Source organism: Oncorhynchus gorbuscha, linkage group LG23, assembly GCF_021184085.1.
Source record: "Oncorhynchus gorbuscha isolate QuinsamMale2020 ecotype Even-year linkage group LG23, OgorEven_v1.0, whole genome shotgun sequence".
Taxonomy (NCBI): domain Eukaryota; kingdom Metazoa; phylum Chordata; class Actinopteri; order Salmoniformes; family Salmonidae; genus Oncorhynchus; species Oncorhynchus gorbuscha.
Window position 1 is genome coordinate 5,922,380 of NC_060195.1, and position 14,955 is coordinate 5,937,334.

Genomic DNA, 14,955 nt, shown 5'->3' on the forward strand with positions numbered 1-14,955 from the left:
ATCATCAAGGACATCAACCACCCGAACCACTGCCTGTTCACCCCGCTATCATCCAGAAGGCGAGGTCAGTACAGGTGCATCAAAGCTGGGACCGAGAGACTGAAAAACAGCTTCTATCTCAAGGCCATCAGACTGTTAAATAGCCACCACTAACATTGAGTGGCTGCTGCCAACACACTGTCATTGACACTGACCCAACTCCAGCCATTTTAATAATGGGAATTGATGGAAATGATGTAAATATATCACTAGCCACTTTAAACAATGCTACCTTATATAATGTTACTTACCCTACATTATTCATCTCATATGCATATGTATATACTGTACTCTACAACATCGACTGCATCCTTATGTAACACATGTATCACTAGCCACTTTAACTATGCCACTTTGTTTACTTTGTCTACACACTCATCTCATATGTATATACTGTACTCGATACCATCTACTGTATGCTGCTCTGTACCATCACTCATTCATATATCCTTATGTACATGTTCCTTATCCCCTTACACTGTGTATAAGACAGTAGTTTTTTTTGGAATTGTTTGTTATGCAGGTGAATGAGGACCCAAAAGCGACTTGGCGAAAACAGAGTCTTTAATCCAGTAAAGTAAAATACAATCAAAAAACACAACTTCCACTCGTAATGTCGAGAACCGACTGGAGACTTGATCTTGAACTGCAGGTTGCCTCGGGAAGGCACTTGAACCTAGCAGACTCAGACACCTGCTCACCACGCAGCATCTGAGGGAAACACGACACGACTGGGCGATACACAAACACAGCACGGTGACCAATACATACAAGGATCCGACAGGACAGGAACGGAACACAAAGGAAGAAATAGGGACTCTAATCAGGGGAAAGGATCGGGAACAGGTGTGGGAAGACTAAATGATTGATTAGGGGAATAGGAACAGCTGGGAGCAGGAACGGAACGATAGAGAGAAGAGAGAGCGAGAGAGTGAGAGAGGGAGGGGGAGAGAGAGGGATAGAAAGAGGGAACGAACCTAATAAGACCAGCAGGGGGAAACGAACAGAAGGGAAAGCATAATGACAAGACAATATATGACAAAACATGACATTGTTAGTTAGATTACTTGTTGGTTATCACTGCATTGTCGGAACTAGAAGCACAAGCATTTCGCTACACTCGCATTAACATCTGCTAACCATGTGTATGTGACAAATAAAATTTGATTTATTTATTCTATACTATTCTACTGTATCTTAGTCTATGTATTACTCATTTCATGTGTATATACTGTATTTTATGCTATTCTACTGTATCTTAGTCTATGTATTACTCATTTCATGTGTATATACTGTATTCTATACTATTCTACTGTATCTTAGTCTATGTATTACTCATTTCATGTGTATATACTGTATTTTATACTATTCTACTGTATCTTAGTCTATGTATTACTCATTTCATGTGTATATACTGTATTCTATACTATTCTACTGTATCTTAGTCTATGTATTACTCATTTCATGTGTATATACTGTATTTTATACTATTCTACTGTATCTCAGTCTGTTCCACTCTGACATTTCTCGTCCATATATGTATATAGTCCTAGTTCATTCCTACTTAGATGTGTGTGTATTGGGTAAATGTTGTGTAATTTGTTAGATATTACCGCACTGTCGAGGCTAGAAACACAAGCATTTCGCTACACCCGCAATAACATCTGCTAAACACGTGTATGTGACCAATAAAATGTGATTTGATTTAGGATAGGAGGGGCATTGTTGTTGATGCTGTTGATTCTACTCGTCAGCGCACACAGATAAATCACACATTCAGGCCTTCTGAAGTGAACAGAACCAGCCATCAATCCTACACTACACTCTTAGAAACATTTTTGCTATCTAGAACCTAAAAAGGGTTCTTTTGCTGTGCTCGTTTGAGAACCCTTTGAATAATCCTATTTTGTTCCAGGTAGAACCCTTTTGGGTTCCGTGTAGAACCCTTTCCACAGAGGGTTCTACATGGAACCTCAAAAGGGTTCTAAACTGGAGCCAAAAAGAGGTCTCATGTAGGGACAGCCGAAGAACACTTGTGTAACCTTTTTCTCTTTACTAAAAGTGTCCCACTAGCCAGACCACCTGCTGCCCTGACAGAGCTGTGGGTTAGAGAGATGCACTCTGTCCTACTCTGGTCTGCTACACTCTAACAGGCTATGGCTCAGTCCAGCTCTTTCTTTTCTGGTCATAGTGTTCAGGGCTTTTTACAAAGCAGATCCAACCCACTGGACCCTTGAGCAGTTACAGATGTATGCAGTGAAGAATGGGCAGGGAGAGAGGGGGGAGAGAGAGCAGTGAAGGAGACATTGGGAGGGGTAGAGAGTGTTGGTATAGGAGAGTGACTTATTGGATGCAGGATACTAAATCTAACACTTTCAACATCTTGGTTTACACCCAAAGACCATCGAGCTAGCATAGATGCTACAGCTAACCAACAGAGACAATTCATTGTGATCATTGAGGCCTGTTGGGTTGTTGTGAATGCCACAGTTGATTATCAAATGATGCTGCAGTAATCAACAGAACAGGTCCCCAGATACATACAGATACATCTTCATGAAGTCCTGGTAAAATCCTGAAGTCGATGATAAAGCGTTAGAAGACTGTAATCTGGATGTAATGAAATATAAGAACTATAGTTATTGTGTATCAGGCAGTCAGCCAAGTGTTGATGTGGACTTCCTGAGTCCTCTCTATCTTCCTGATGTGGACTTCCTGATTCCTCTCTATCTTCCTGATGTGGACTTCCTGATTCCTCTCTATCTTCCTGATATTGACTTCCTGATTCCTCTGTATCTTCCTGATGTGTACTTCCTGATTCCTCTCTATCTTCCTGATGTGTACTTCCTGATTCCTCTCTATCTTCCTAATGTGGACTTCCTGAGTCCTCTCTATCTTCCTGATGTGGACTTCCTGATTCCTCTCTATCTTCCTGATGTGGACTTCCTGATTCCCCTCTATCTTCCTGATATTGACTTCCTGATTCCTCTCTATCTTCCTGATGTGGACTTCCTGATTCCTCTCTATCTTCCTGATGTGGACTTCCTGATTCCCCTCTATCTTCCTGATATTGACTTCCTGATTCCTCTCTATCTTCCTGATGTGGACTTCCTGATTCCTCTCTATCTTCCTGATGTGGACTTCCTGAGTCCTCTCTATCTTCCTAATGTGGACTTCCTGAGTCCTCTGTATCTTCCTGATGTGGACTTCCTGAGTCCTCTCTATCTTCCTGATGTGGACTTCCTGAGTCCTCTCTATCTTCCTGATGTGGACTTCCTGATTCCTCTCTATCTTCCTGATGTGGACTTCCTGAGTCCTCTCTATCTTCCTAATGTGGACTTCCTGAGTCCTCTGTATCTTCCTGATGTGGACTTCCTGAGTCCTCTCTATCTTCCTGATGTGGACTTCCTGAGTCCTCTCTATCTTCCTGATGTGTACTTCCTGATTCCTCTCTATCTTCCTGATGTGTACTTCCTGATTCCTCTCTATCTTCCTAATGTGGACTTCCTGATTCCTCTCTATCTTCCTGATGTGGACTTCCTGATTCCTCTCTATCTTCCTAATGTGGACTTCCTGAGTCCTCTCTATCTTCCTGATGTGGACTTCCTCAGTCCTCTCTATCTTCCTAATGTGGACTTCCTGAGTCCTCTCTATCTTCCTAATGTGGACTTCCTGATTCCTCTCTATCTTCCTGATGTGGACTTCCTGATTCCTCTCTATCTTCCTGATGTGGACTTCCTGAGTCCTCTCTATCTTCCTGATGTGGACTTCCTGATTCCTCTCTATCTTCCTGATGTGGACTTCCTGATTCCTCTCTATCTTCCTGATGTGGACTTCCTGATTCCTCTCTATCTTCCTGATGTGGACTTCCTGATTCTTCTCTATCTTCCTGATGTGGACTTCCTGAGTCCTCTCTATCTTCCTGATGTGGACTTCCTGATTCCTCTCTATCTTCCTGATGTGGACTTCCTGAGTCCTCTCTATCTTCCTGATGTGGACTTCCTGATTCCTCTCTATCTTCCTGATGTGGACTTCCTGATTCCTCTCTATCTTCTTGATGTTGACTTCCTGATTCCTCTCTTCTCTCTGTTCTGTAGAATCAAGGCTTCCTAAATAAATAAACTCTATTCCATATGCACTTCTTTTGAACAAGGCCCATAGGGCTCTGGTCAAAAGTAGTGCACTATATTGGGAATAGGGCTCTGGTCTAAAGTAGTGCACTATATAGGGAATAGGGCTCTGATCAAAAGTAGTGCACTGTATAGGGAATAGGGCTCTGATCAAAAGTAGTGCACTGTATAGGGAATAGGGCTCTGATCAAAAGTAGTGCACTTTATAGGGAATAGGGTGCCATTTGGGAAGTAATCTAGATCTCAACTTCAGAATGAAGGTTATGAACTGTAGCTTCTTTTGACTGACATTTCTTTCTCCCGTGACGGAACGAGGCCGACCAACATCTTCAAACAAGCTACTATAAATATGTGGAAAGAGAAGAAGAACCCGCGCCCTGATCAACTCTCTCTCTCTCTCTCAATGACAAACTAGTCATGACAGTCATTATGGGAAGTGGAGTATAATCGTTTAAAACAGGACAGATAATGTAGTTGAATTTGATGATGGTGAGGGGGGGGCTTACAATGCTGCTAGATTATGTAATGGGGGGGACCGGAGACGAGACCACAAGCTTTATGATGAGTGACGTGTGTGTGTGTGTGTGTGTGTGTGTGTGTGTGTGTGTGTGTGTGTGTGTGTGTGTGTGTGTGTGTGTGTGTGTGTGTGTGTGTGTGTGTGTGTGTGTGTGTGTGTGTGTGTGTGTGTGTGTGTGTGTGTGTGTGTGTGTGTGTGTGTGTGTGTGTGTGACATGAAAACAAAATGTTTTCAGTAGTATGTTGTTGCCATGGGGAGTTTTCTTCATGGTTGCGAAAACAGCAACAATCCATTGATCGTCATCGTTGTGTCCATTTCTCCCCGCTGGGCAGCTGTCACTGGGGTTTGGCCCACGTCCCTGCCTCTCATCCAACACCCCAGACACGCTTTCATTTGATTCTCTGCATCTGGGATCAAGGCTGGAGGAGGAACATGAAAATAACCAACTCAGAGTGAATGCATTAGACTGAATCTGGACATGATGTCAGACCATTTTCTTCCAAATGGCACCCTAACCCCCAGATAGTGCACTACTGTTGACCAGAGCCCTATTTCACCCTATTCCCTATATAGTGCACTACTTTTGACCAGAGCCATGTGGCAAAAGCAGTGCACTAAAATAGGGAATAGGGTGCCATTTGGGACATACACAGACCACATTCTCTGTAACTTGCAATCTACTGATCCATACTGTAGTCTACTGCTCTATGCTGCTCTATACTGTAGTCTACTGCTCCATACTGTAGTCTACTGCTCTATGCTGCTCTATACTGTAGTCTACTGATCCATACTGTAGTCTACTGCTCTATGCTGCTCTATACTGTAGTCTACTGCTTCATACTGTAGTCTACTGCTTCATACTGTAGTCTCCTGCTCCATACTGTAGTCTACTGCTTCATACTGTAGTCTCCTGCTCCATACTGTAGTCTACTGCTCTATGCTGCTCTATACTGTAGTCTACTGCTCCATACTGTAGTCTCCTGCTCCATACTGTAGTCTACTGCTCTATACTGTAGTCTACTGCTCTATACTGTAGTCTACTGCTCCATACTGTAGTCTCCTGCTCCATACTGTAGTCTACTGCTCTATACTGTAGTCTACTGCTCTATACTGTAGTCTACTGCTCCATACTGTAGTCTACTGCTCTATGCTGCTCTATACTGTAGTCTACTGCTCCATACTGTAGTCTACTGCTATATGCTGCTCTATACTGTAGTCTACTGCTTCATACTGTAGTCTACTGATCCATACTGTAGTCTACTGATCCATACTGTAGTCTACTGCTCCATACTGTAGTCTACTGCTCTATGCTGCTCTATACTGTAGTCTACTGCTCCATACTGTAGTCTACTGCTCTATGCTGCTCTATACTGTAGTCTACTGCTCTATACTGTAGTCTACTGCTCTATACTGTAGTCTACTGCTCTATACTGTAGTCTACTGCTTCATACTGTAGTCTCCTGCTCCATACTGTAGTCTACTGCTTCATACTGTAGTCTACTGCTCTATACTGTAGTCTACTGCTCTATACTGTAGTCTAATGCTCTATACTGTAGTTTACTGCTCTATACTATAGTCTACTAATCTATACTGCTCTATACTGTAGTCTACTGCTCCATACTGTAGTCTACTGCTCTATACTGTAGTCTACTGCCCTATACTGTAGTCTACTACTCCATATTGTAGTCTACTGCTCCATACTGTAGTCTACTGCTCATACTGTAGTCTACTGCTCTATGCTGCTCCATACTGTAGTCTACTGCTCCATACTGTAGTCTACTGCTCCATACTGTAGTCTCCTGCTCTATGCTGCTCAATACTGTAGTCTCCTGCTCTATACTGTAGTCTACTGCTCTATACTGTAGTCTCCTGCTCTATGCTGCTCTATACTGTAGTCTACTGCTCCATACTGTAGTATACTGCTCCATACTGTAGTCTACTGCTCTATACTGTAGTCTACTGCTCCATACTGTAGTCTACTGCTCTATACTGTAGTCTACTACTCCATACTGTAGTCTACTGCTCTATACTGTAGTATACTGCTCTATACTGTAGTCTACTGCTCTATACTGTAGTCTACTGCTCTATGCTGCTCTATACTGTAGTCTACTGATCCATACTGTAGTCTACTGCTCTATGCTGCTCTATACTGTAGTCTACTGCTCTATACTGTAGTCTACTGCTCTATACTGTAGTCTACTGCTTCATACTGTAGTCTCCTGCTCCATACTGTAGTCTACTGCTTCATACTGTAGTCTACTGCTCTATACTGTAGTCTACTGCTCTATACTGTAGTCTAATGCTCTATACTGTAGTTTACTGCTCTATACTATAGTCTACTAATCTATACTGCTCTATACTGTAGTCTACTGCTCTATACTGTAGTCTACTGCCCTATACTGTAGTCTACTACTCCATATTGTAGTCTACTGCTCCATACTGTAGTCTCCTGCTCTATACTGTAGTCTACTGCTCTATACTGTAGTATACTGCTCTATACTGTAGTCTACTGCTCCATACTGTAGTCTACTGCTCTATACTGTAGTCTACTGCTCTATACTGTAGTCTACTGCTCTATACTGCTCTATACTGTAGTCTACTGCTCCATACTGTAGTCTACTGCTCCATACTGTAGTATACTGCTCTATACTGTAGTCTACTGCTCCATACTGTAGTCTACTGCTCCATACTGTAGTCTACTGCTCCATACTGTAGTCTACCGCTCTATACTGTAGTCTCCTGCTCTATGCTGCTCTATACTGTAGTCTACTGCTCCATACTGTAGTCTACTGCTCTATACTGTAGTCTACTGCTCCATACTGTAGTCTCCTGCTCTATACTGTAGTCTACTGCTCTATACTGTAGTCTACTGCTCCATACTGTAGTCTACTGCTCCATACTGTAGTATACTGCTCTATACTGTAGTCTACTGCTCCATACTGTAGTCTACTGCTCCATACTGTAGTCTACTGCTCCATACTGTAGTCTACCGCTCTATACTGTAGTCTACTGCTCCATACTGTAGTCTCCTGCTCTATACTGTAGTCTACTGCTCTATACTGTAGTCTACTGCTCCATACTGTAGTCTACTGCTCTATACTGTAGTCTCCTGCTCTATACTGTAGTCTCCTGCTCTATACTGTAGTCTCCTGCTCTATGCTGCTCTATACTGTAGTCTACTGCTCCATACTGTAGTCTACTGCTCTATACTGTAGTCTACTGCTCCATACTGTAGTCTCCTGCTCTATACTGTAGTCTACTGCTCTATACTGTAGTCTACTGCTCCATACTGTAGTCTACTGCTCTATACTGTAGTCTACTGCTCTATACTGTAGTCTACTACTCCATACTGTAGTCTACTGCTCCATACTGTAGTCTACCGCTCTATAATGTAGTCTACTGCTCTATACTGTAGTCTACTGCTCCATACTGTAGTCTACTGCTCCATACTGTAGTCTCCTGCTCTATACTGTAGTCTACTGCTCTATACTGTAGTATACTGCTCTATACTGTAGTCTACTGCTCCATACTGTAGTCTACTGCTCTATACTGTAGTCTACTGCTCTATACTGTAGTCTACTGCTCTATACTGCTCTATACTGTAGTCTACTGCTCCATACTGTAGTCTACTGCTCTATACTGTAGTCTACTGCTCCATACTGTAGTCTACTGCTCTATACTGTAGTCTACTGCTCTATGCTGCTCTATACTGTAGTCTACTGCTCCATACTGTAGTCTACTGCTCTATACTGTAGTCTACTGCTCTATACTGTAGTCTACTGCTCCATACTGTAGTCTACTGCTCTATACTGTAGTATACTGCTCTATACTGTAGTATACTGCTCTATGCTGTAGTCTACTGCTCTCTACTGTAGTATACTGCTCTATACTGTAGTCTACTGCTCTATACTGTAGTCTACTGCTCCATACTGTAGTCTACTGCTCTATACTGTAGTCTACTGCTCTATAATGTAGTCTCCTGCTCTATGCTGCTCTATACTGTAGTCTACTGCTCCATACTGTAGTCTACTGCTCTATACTGTAGTCTACTGCTCCATACTGTAGTCTCCTGCTCTATACTGTAGTCTACTGCTCTATACTGTAGTATACTGCTCTATACTGTAGTCTACTGCTCCATACTGTAGTCTCCTGCTCTATACTGTAGTCTACTGCTCTATGCTGCTCTATACTGTAGTCTACTGCTCCATACTGTAGTCTCCTGCTCCATACTGTAGTCTACTGCTCTATACTGTAGTCTACTGCTCTATACTGTAGTCTACTGCTCTATACTGTAGTCTACTGCTCTATGCTACTCTATACTGTAGTCTACTGCTCCATACTGTAGTCTACTGCTCTATACTGTAGTCTACTGCAGTCTACTGCTCCATACTGTAGTCTACTGCTCTATGCTGCTCCATACTGTAGTCTACTGCTCCATACTGTAGTCTACTGCTCTATACTGTAGTCTACTGATCTATACTGTAGTCTACTGCTCTATACTGCTCTATACTGTAGTCTACTGCTCCATACTGTAGTCTCCTGCTCTATACTGTAGTCTACTGCTCCATACTGTAGTCTACTGCTCTATACTGTAGTCTACTACTCTATACTGTAGTATACTGCTCTATACTGTAGTCTACTGCTCTATACTGCTCTATACTGTAGTATACTGCTCCATACTGTAGTCTCCTGCTCTATACTGTAGTCTCCTGCTCTATACTGTAGTCTACTGCTCTATGCTGCTCTATACTGTAGTATACTGTAGTATACTGCTCTATACTGTAGTCTACTGCTCTATGCTGCTCTATACTGTAGTATACTGCTCTATACTGTAGTCTACTGCTCTATACTGTAGTCTACTGCTCTATACTGTAGTATACTGCTCTATGCTGCTCTCTACTGTAGTATACCACTCCGCTTTAGCTGTCAGAGTGGGTGGATACAGGGAGGGTGGTTGAGTGGGTGGATAAAGGGAGGATGGATGATACAACTGAGGCAGAATAGTTGGCTGGATACAGTAGGTGGATGAATGATCTGGACAGATGACTCTCTAGTCCCTTGGTGGTAGAGAATGACGTGAGGACACAGAATAGATGGACTATGAAGAGAAGTGTGTGTGTGTGTGTGTGTGTGTGTGTGTGTGTGTGTGTGTGTGTGTGTGTGTGTGTGTGTGTGTGTGTGTGTGTGTGTGTGTGTGTGTGTGTGTGTGTGTGTGTGTGTGTGTGTGTGTGTGTGTGTGTGTGTGTGTGTGTGTGTGTGTGTGTGTGTATATATAGGAGCTTGGCACTACATGGAGATTTCCTTTACCCCCTGCTCCCAGACATGTTGTTTTAGTGTGAATACTGCAGCAAAGAGCTGTTCTGTCCTGTGTTTCAGGGGAAATCCCTTGTTCTCCCTCTCTCCTGCTCTGTCTCTCCCTCACTCCTGCTCTCTCACTCTCTATCCCACTCCCTCTCTCCCTCCTGTGTGCCTCTCTCCCTCCCTCTCTCTCTCGTGCTCTCTCTTTTTCCCTCCCACTCCCTCTCTCCTTCCCTCCCTCCCTGCCTCTCTCTCTCTCTCTCTCTCTCTTTCTCTGAGTCATTGTTCCACTCAGGCATGTCTAAGGCTACAGGCTCTATTAGTGAAAAGCAGTTACCTAACGTTCCTAAATCTGCCAAACACATTCTGAGTCAACGCTGGAAATTACCTGGGATTTTACTGTCCGATAGAAACACGTTTTCTTATATCCATTTCACTCAACATACCATATTTTACAAAACCCTGTACAATATAGTGTGTTATAAAAGGTACGAGGAAAACCATGGGTCTAGAATGTATTCAAATCCACTGATGCTTAGGATTTTTTCCCCCATCCAGATGGTCAGAGAATACCAGTATTGAGTACAGGTAAAGTATTGAGTACAGGTAAAGTATTGAGTACAGTAGGTAAAAGATGCTGAAAAAGAGGAAAATGTTGAAGCCTTTTCTCTGTGAAGTTTTGTCACGTTAGTCACAATGACCATGGATATTTTGGAAACAGATGGTTAAACCATTATGACACTATAACATTATGTTTGTTGTAAATATCTCAGAACGTAATTACAAGGTGAAAGAAGTTCAAGAACACTTTGGGTTTGTGTGACACTTCCAGAAATGGAGACAAGACCCAGCATTCAAAACAACAGATGTGTATTCGGGAAAGTATTCAGACACCTTGACCTTTTTCCACATTTTGTGAGATTACAGCCTAAATTCTCAAATGGATTAAATAACACATCTACATAAGTATTCAGACCCTGTGTTGAAGCACATTTTACAGCGATTACAGCCTCTAGTCTTCTTGGGTAATGACGCTACAAGCTTGGCACACCTGGTTTTGGGAAGTTTCTCCCATTCTTCTCTGCAGATATTCTCAAGCTCTGTCAGGTTGGATGGGGAGCATTGCTGCACAGCTATTTTCAAGTCTCTCTAGAGATGTTAGATCGGGTTCAAGTCCAGGCTCTGGCTGGGCCACTCAAGGACATTCAGAGACTTGTCCCGAAGCCACTCCTGCGTTGTCTTTCTGTGTGCTTAGGGTTGTTGTCCTTTTGGAAAGGGAACCGTTGCCCCAGCTTGAGGTCCTGAGTGCTGTGGAGCAGGCTTTCATTGAGTATCTCTCTGTACTTTGCTCCGTTCATCTTTCCCTCGATCCTGACTAGTCTCCCAGGCCCTGCCGCTGCAAAACATTACCTCCCTGACCAAGGCCCTATCCCCCGATTGCTCAGTTTGGCCAGGCGGACAGCACTAGGGAGAGTCTTGGTGGTTCCAAACTTCTTCCATTTAAGAACGATGGAGGCATTCTTGGGGACCTTTAATACTGCAGAAATATTTTGGTACCCTTCCCCAGGTCTGTGCCTCGACACAATCCTGTCTCGTAACTCTACAGACAATTCCTTTGATCTCATGGCTTGGTTTTTGCTCTGACATGCACTGTCAACTGTGCCTTTCCAAACAATATCAATCAATTGAATTTACCACAGATGGACTCCAATCCAGTTGTAGAAAAATCTTAAGGATGATAAATGGAAACAGGATGCACCTGAGCTCAATATTTCAAATCAAATCAAATTGTATTTGTTACATGCGCCGAAACGGTTACTTACAAGCACTCAATCAACAATGCAGTTCAAGAAATAATGTTAAGAAAATATTCACCAAATAAAATGAAATCAAAAAGTAACAAGAAAATTACAATAACGAGGCTATATACAGGGGGTACCGGTACCGAGTCAATGTGTGGGGGTACATGCTAGTCGAGCTAATTTGTAAAGTGAATATGCATAGATAATAAACAGCGAGTAGAGGCATTGTAAAAACAAAGGGGGGAGGGGATCTTTGTATCCAAGATGGCGCAGCAGTCAGACGTGTGTTTGTCTTGTCCCGTGTAAATAATCGTTTTCCTCATTGCTTTTGTATAGTTTTGTATATATTTTTATATAATTTTCCATCTATGGACTGAGTATACTCTACTGCAACCAGCCTCACCCAATGTGGTATGGAGCTGCTATTTTTATACTTTATAACCGGAACCCCCATCGGAAGCTAGCCAGCTAACTAGCTAGTATTCAGTTAGCCACTGCTAGTAGCCCCGCCGAACCATCACGACTGGTCTGCCGACGTAATCATCCGAGGTGGTTTCAACAGGCTTTTCCGTTGCGACGTTGCCGAAGACCCATCTGCAGGCCCCGGCCCGCTAGCTGTCTGAATCGCCGTGTCTCCAGCTCGCGTAGCGCGTAGTTGCGACTACCGAACGGCTCCCTGACTCACCTATTGCTACTCATTGGACCCTATGATCACTCGGCTACGCATGCCTCTCCCTAATGTCAATATGCCTTATCTACTGCTGTTTTGGTTAGTGATTATTGTTTTATTTCACTGTAGAGCCCCCAGCCTCGCCCAACATGCCTTAGATAGCTCTTTTGTCCCACCCTCCACACATGCGGAGACCTCACCTGGCTTAACTGGTGCCTCTGGAGACAAAACCTCTCTCATCATCACTCAATGCCTAGGTTTACCTCCACTGTACTCACATCCTACCATACCCTTGTCTGTACATTATGCCCTGAATCTATTCTACCACACACAGAAACCTGCTCCTTTATTTCTCTGTTCCCAATGCACTAGGCAACCAGTTCTTATAGCTTTTAGCCGTACCCTTATCCTACTCCTCCTCTGTTCCTCTGCTGATGTAGAGGTTAACCCAGGCCCTGTAGCCTCCAGCACCACACCTATTCCCCAGGCGCTCTCATTTGTTGACTTCTGTAACTGTAAAAGCCTTGATTTCATGCATGTTAACACCAGAAGCCTCCTCCCTAAGTTTTATTCACTGTTTTAGCACACTCCGCCAACCCTGATGTCCTTGCCATGTCTGAATCCTGGCTTAGGAAGTCCACCAAAAATTCAGAAATTTCAATCCCCAAATACAACATTTTCAGACAAGATAGAACTGCCAAAGGGGGCGCAGTTGCAATCTACTGCAGAGTTCTGTCATGCTATCCAGGTCTGTGACCAAACAATTTGAGCTTCTACTTTTAAAAATCCACCTTTCCAGAAATAAGTCTCTCACTGTTGCCGCTTGTAATTTGCACCCTGTAGCACTAATTAAAAAGTACCACAACCCTCCGTTTTAATAGCCAACTTTAATCTTTGGAAAACAAACTGGACGATGTACTATTAAGACTATCCTACCAAAGGGACATTAAAATCTGTAATATCTTATGTTTCACCAAACGTGACTGGATGACGACGCAGATAATATAGAGCTGGCTGGCTTCTCTGTGCATCGGCAGGACAGAGCAGCTACGTTTGGTAAGAAGAGGGGCGGGGGAGGGGTGTCTAATAATAAAGAAGTTATTGCTTGCCTGAATACCTTATGATAAGCTGTAGATCAGAATAGAAAGAGGAGTGAGAGGCCCCGGTGCACAACTGAGTTCTCATCTATATCATTCATAGTGATCTATTTACCACCACAAACCGAGGCCGGCACTAAGACCACACTCAATGAGCTGTATAAGTCCATAAGCAAACAACAAAACGCTCATCCAGAGGTGGCCGGGACTTTAATGCAGGGAAACTTAAATCCATTTCACCTCATTTCTACCAGCATGTCACATGTGCAACCAGAGGGGGAAAAAACAGAGATGCGTACAAAGCTTTACCTCACCCTCCATTTGGCAAATCTGACCATAATTATATCCCCCTGATTCCTGCTTACAAGCCAAAACTAAATCAGGAAGTACCAGTGATTCGCTCAATACGGAAATGGTCAGACACTGCTACACTACAGGACTGTTTTGCTAGCACATACTGGAATATGTTCTGGGATTCATCCAATGGCATTGAGGAGTTTACCACCTCAGTCATCGGCTTCGTCAATAAGTGCATCGACGACGACGTCCCCACAGTGACCGTACGTACATATCCCAACCAGAAGCCACTGGTTACAGGCAACATCTGCATCGAGCTAAAGGCTGGAGATGCCGCTTTCAAGGAGCAGGACACTAATTTGAACGCCTATAAGAAATCCTGATATGCCCTCAGATGAACCATCAAACCACCAAAGTGTCAATACAGGACTAACACTGAATCCTAATACACCAGCTCTGACGCTCGTCGGATGTGGCAGAGCTTGAAAACTATTACGGACTCAAAGGGAAACCCAGACGCCAGCTGCCCAGTGACGCGACCCTACTAGTGGAGCTAAATGCATTTTATGCTCGCTTCTGGGTGACTGTGTGATAACGCTCTCGGTAGCCGATGTGAGCAAGACATTTAAACAGATCAACCTTCACAAAGCCGTGGGGCCAGATGGATTACCAGGACGTGTACTCAAAGCACAGACCAACTGGCAAGTGTCTTCACTGATATTTTCAACCTCTCCCTGACTGAGTCTGTAATACCTACATGTTTTAAGCAGACCACCTTAGTCCCTGTGCCAAGGAAGCAAAGGTATCTTCCTAAATGATTACGGCTCCGTAGCACTCACGTCTGTAGACATGAAGTGCTTTGAAAGGCTGGTAATGGCTCACATCAACACCATTATCCCAGAAACCCTAGACCCCTTCCAAATTGCATACCGCCCCAACAGATCCACAGATGATGTAATCTCAATCACACTCCACACTGCCCTTTCCCACCTGGACAAAAGGAACACCTATGTGAGAATGCTGTTCATTGACTACAGCTCAGCGTTCACCATGGTGCCCATGAAGCTCATCACTAAACTAAGGACCCTGGGACTAAACACCTCCC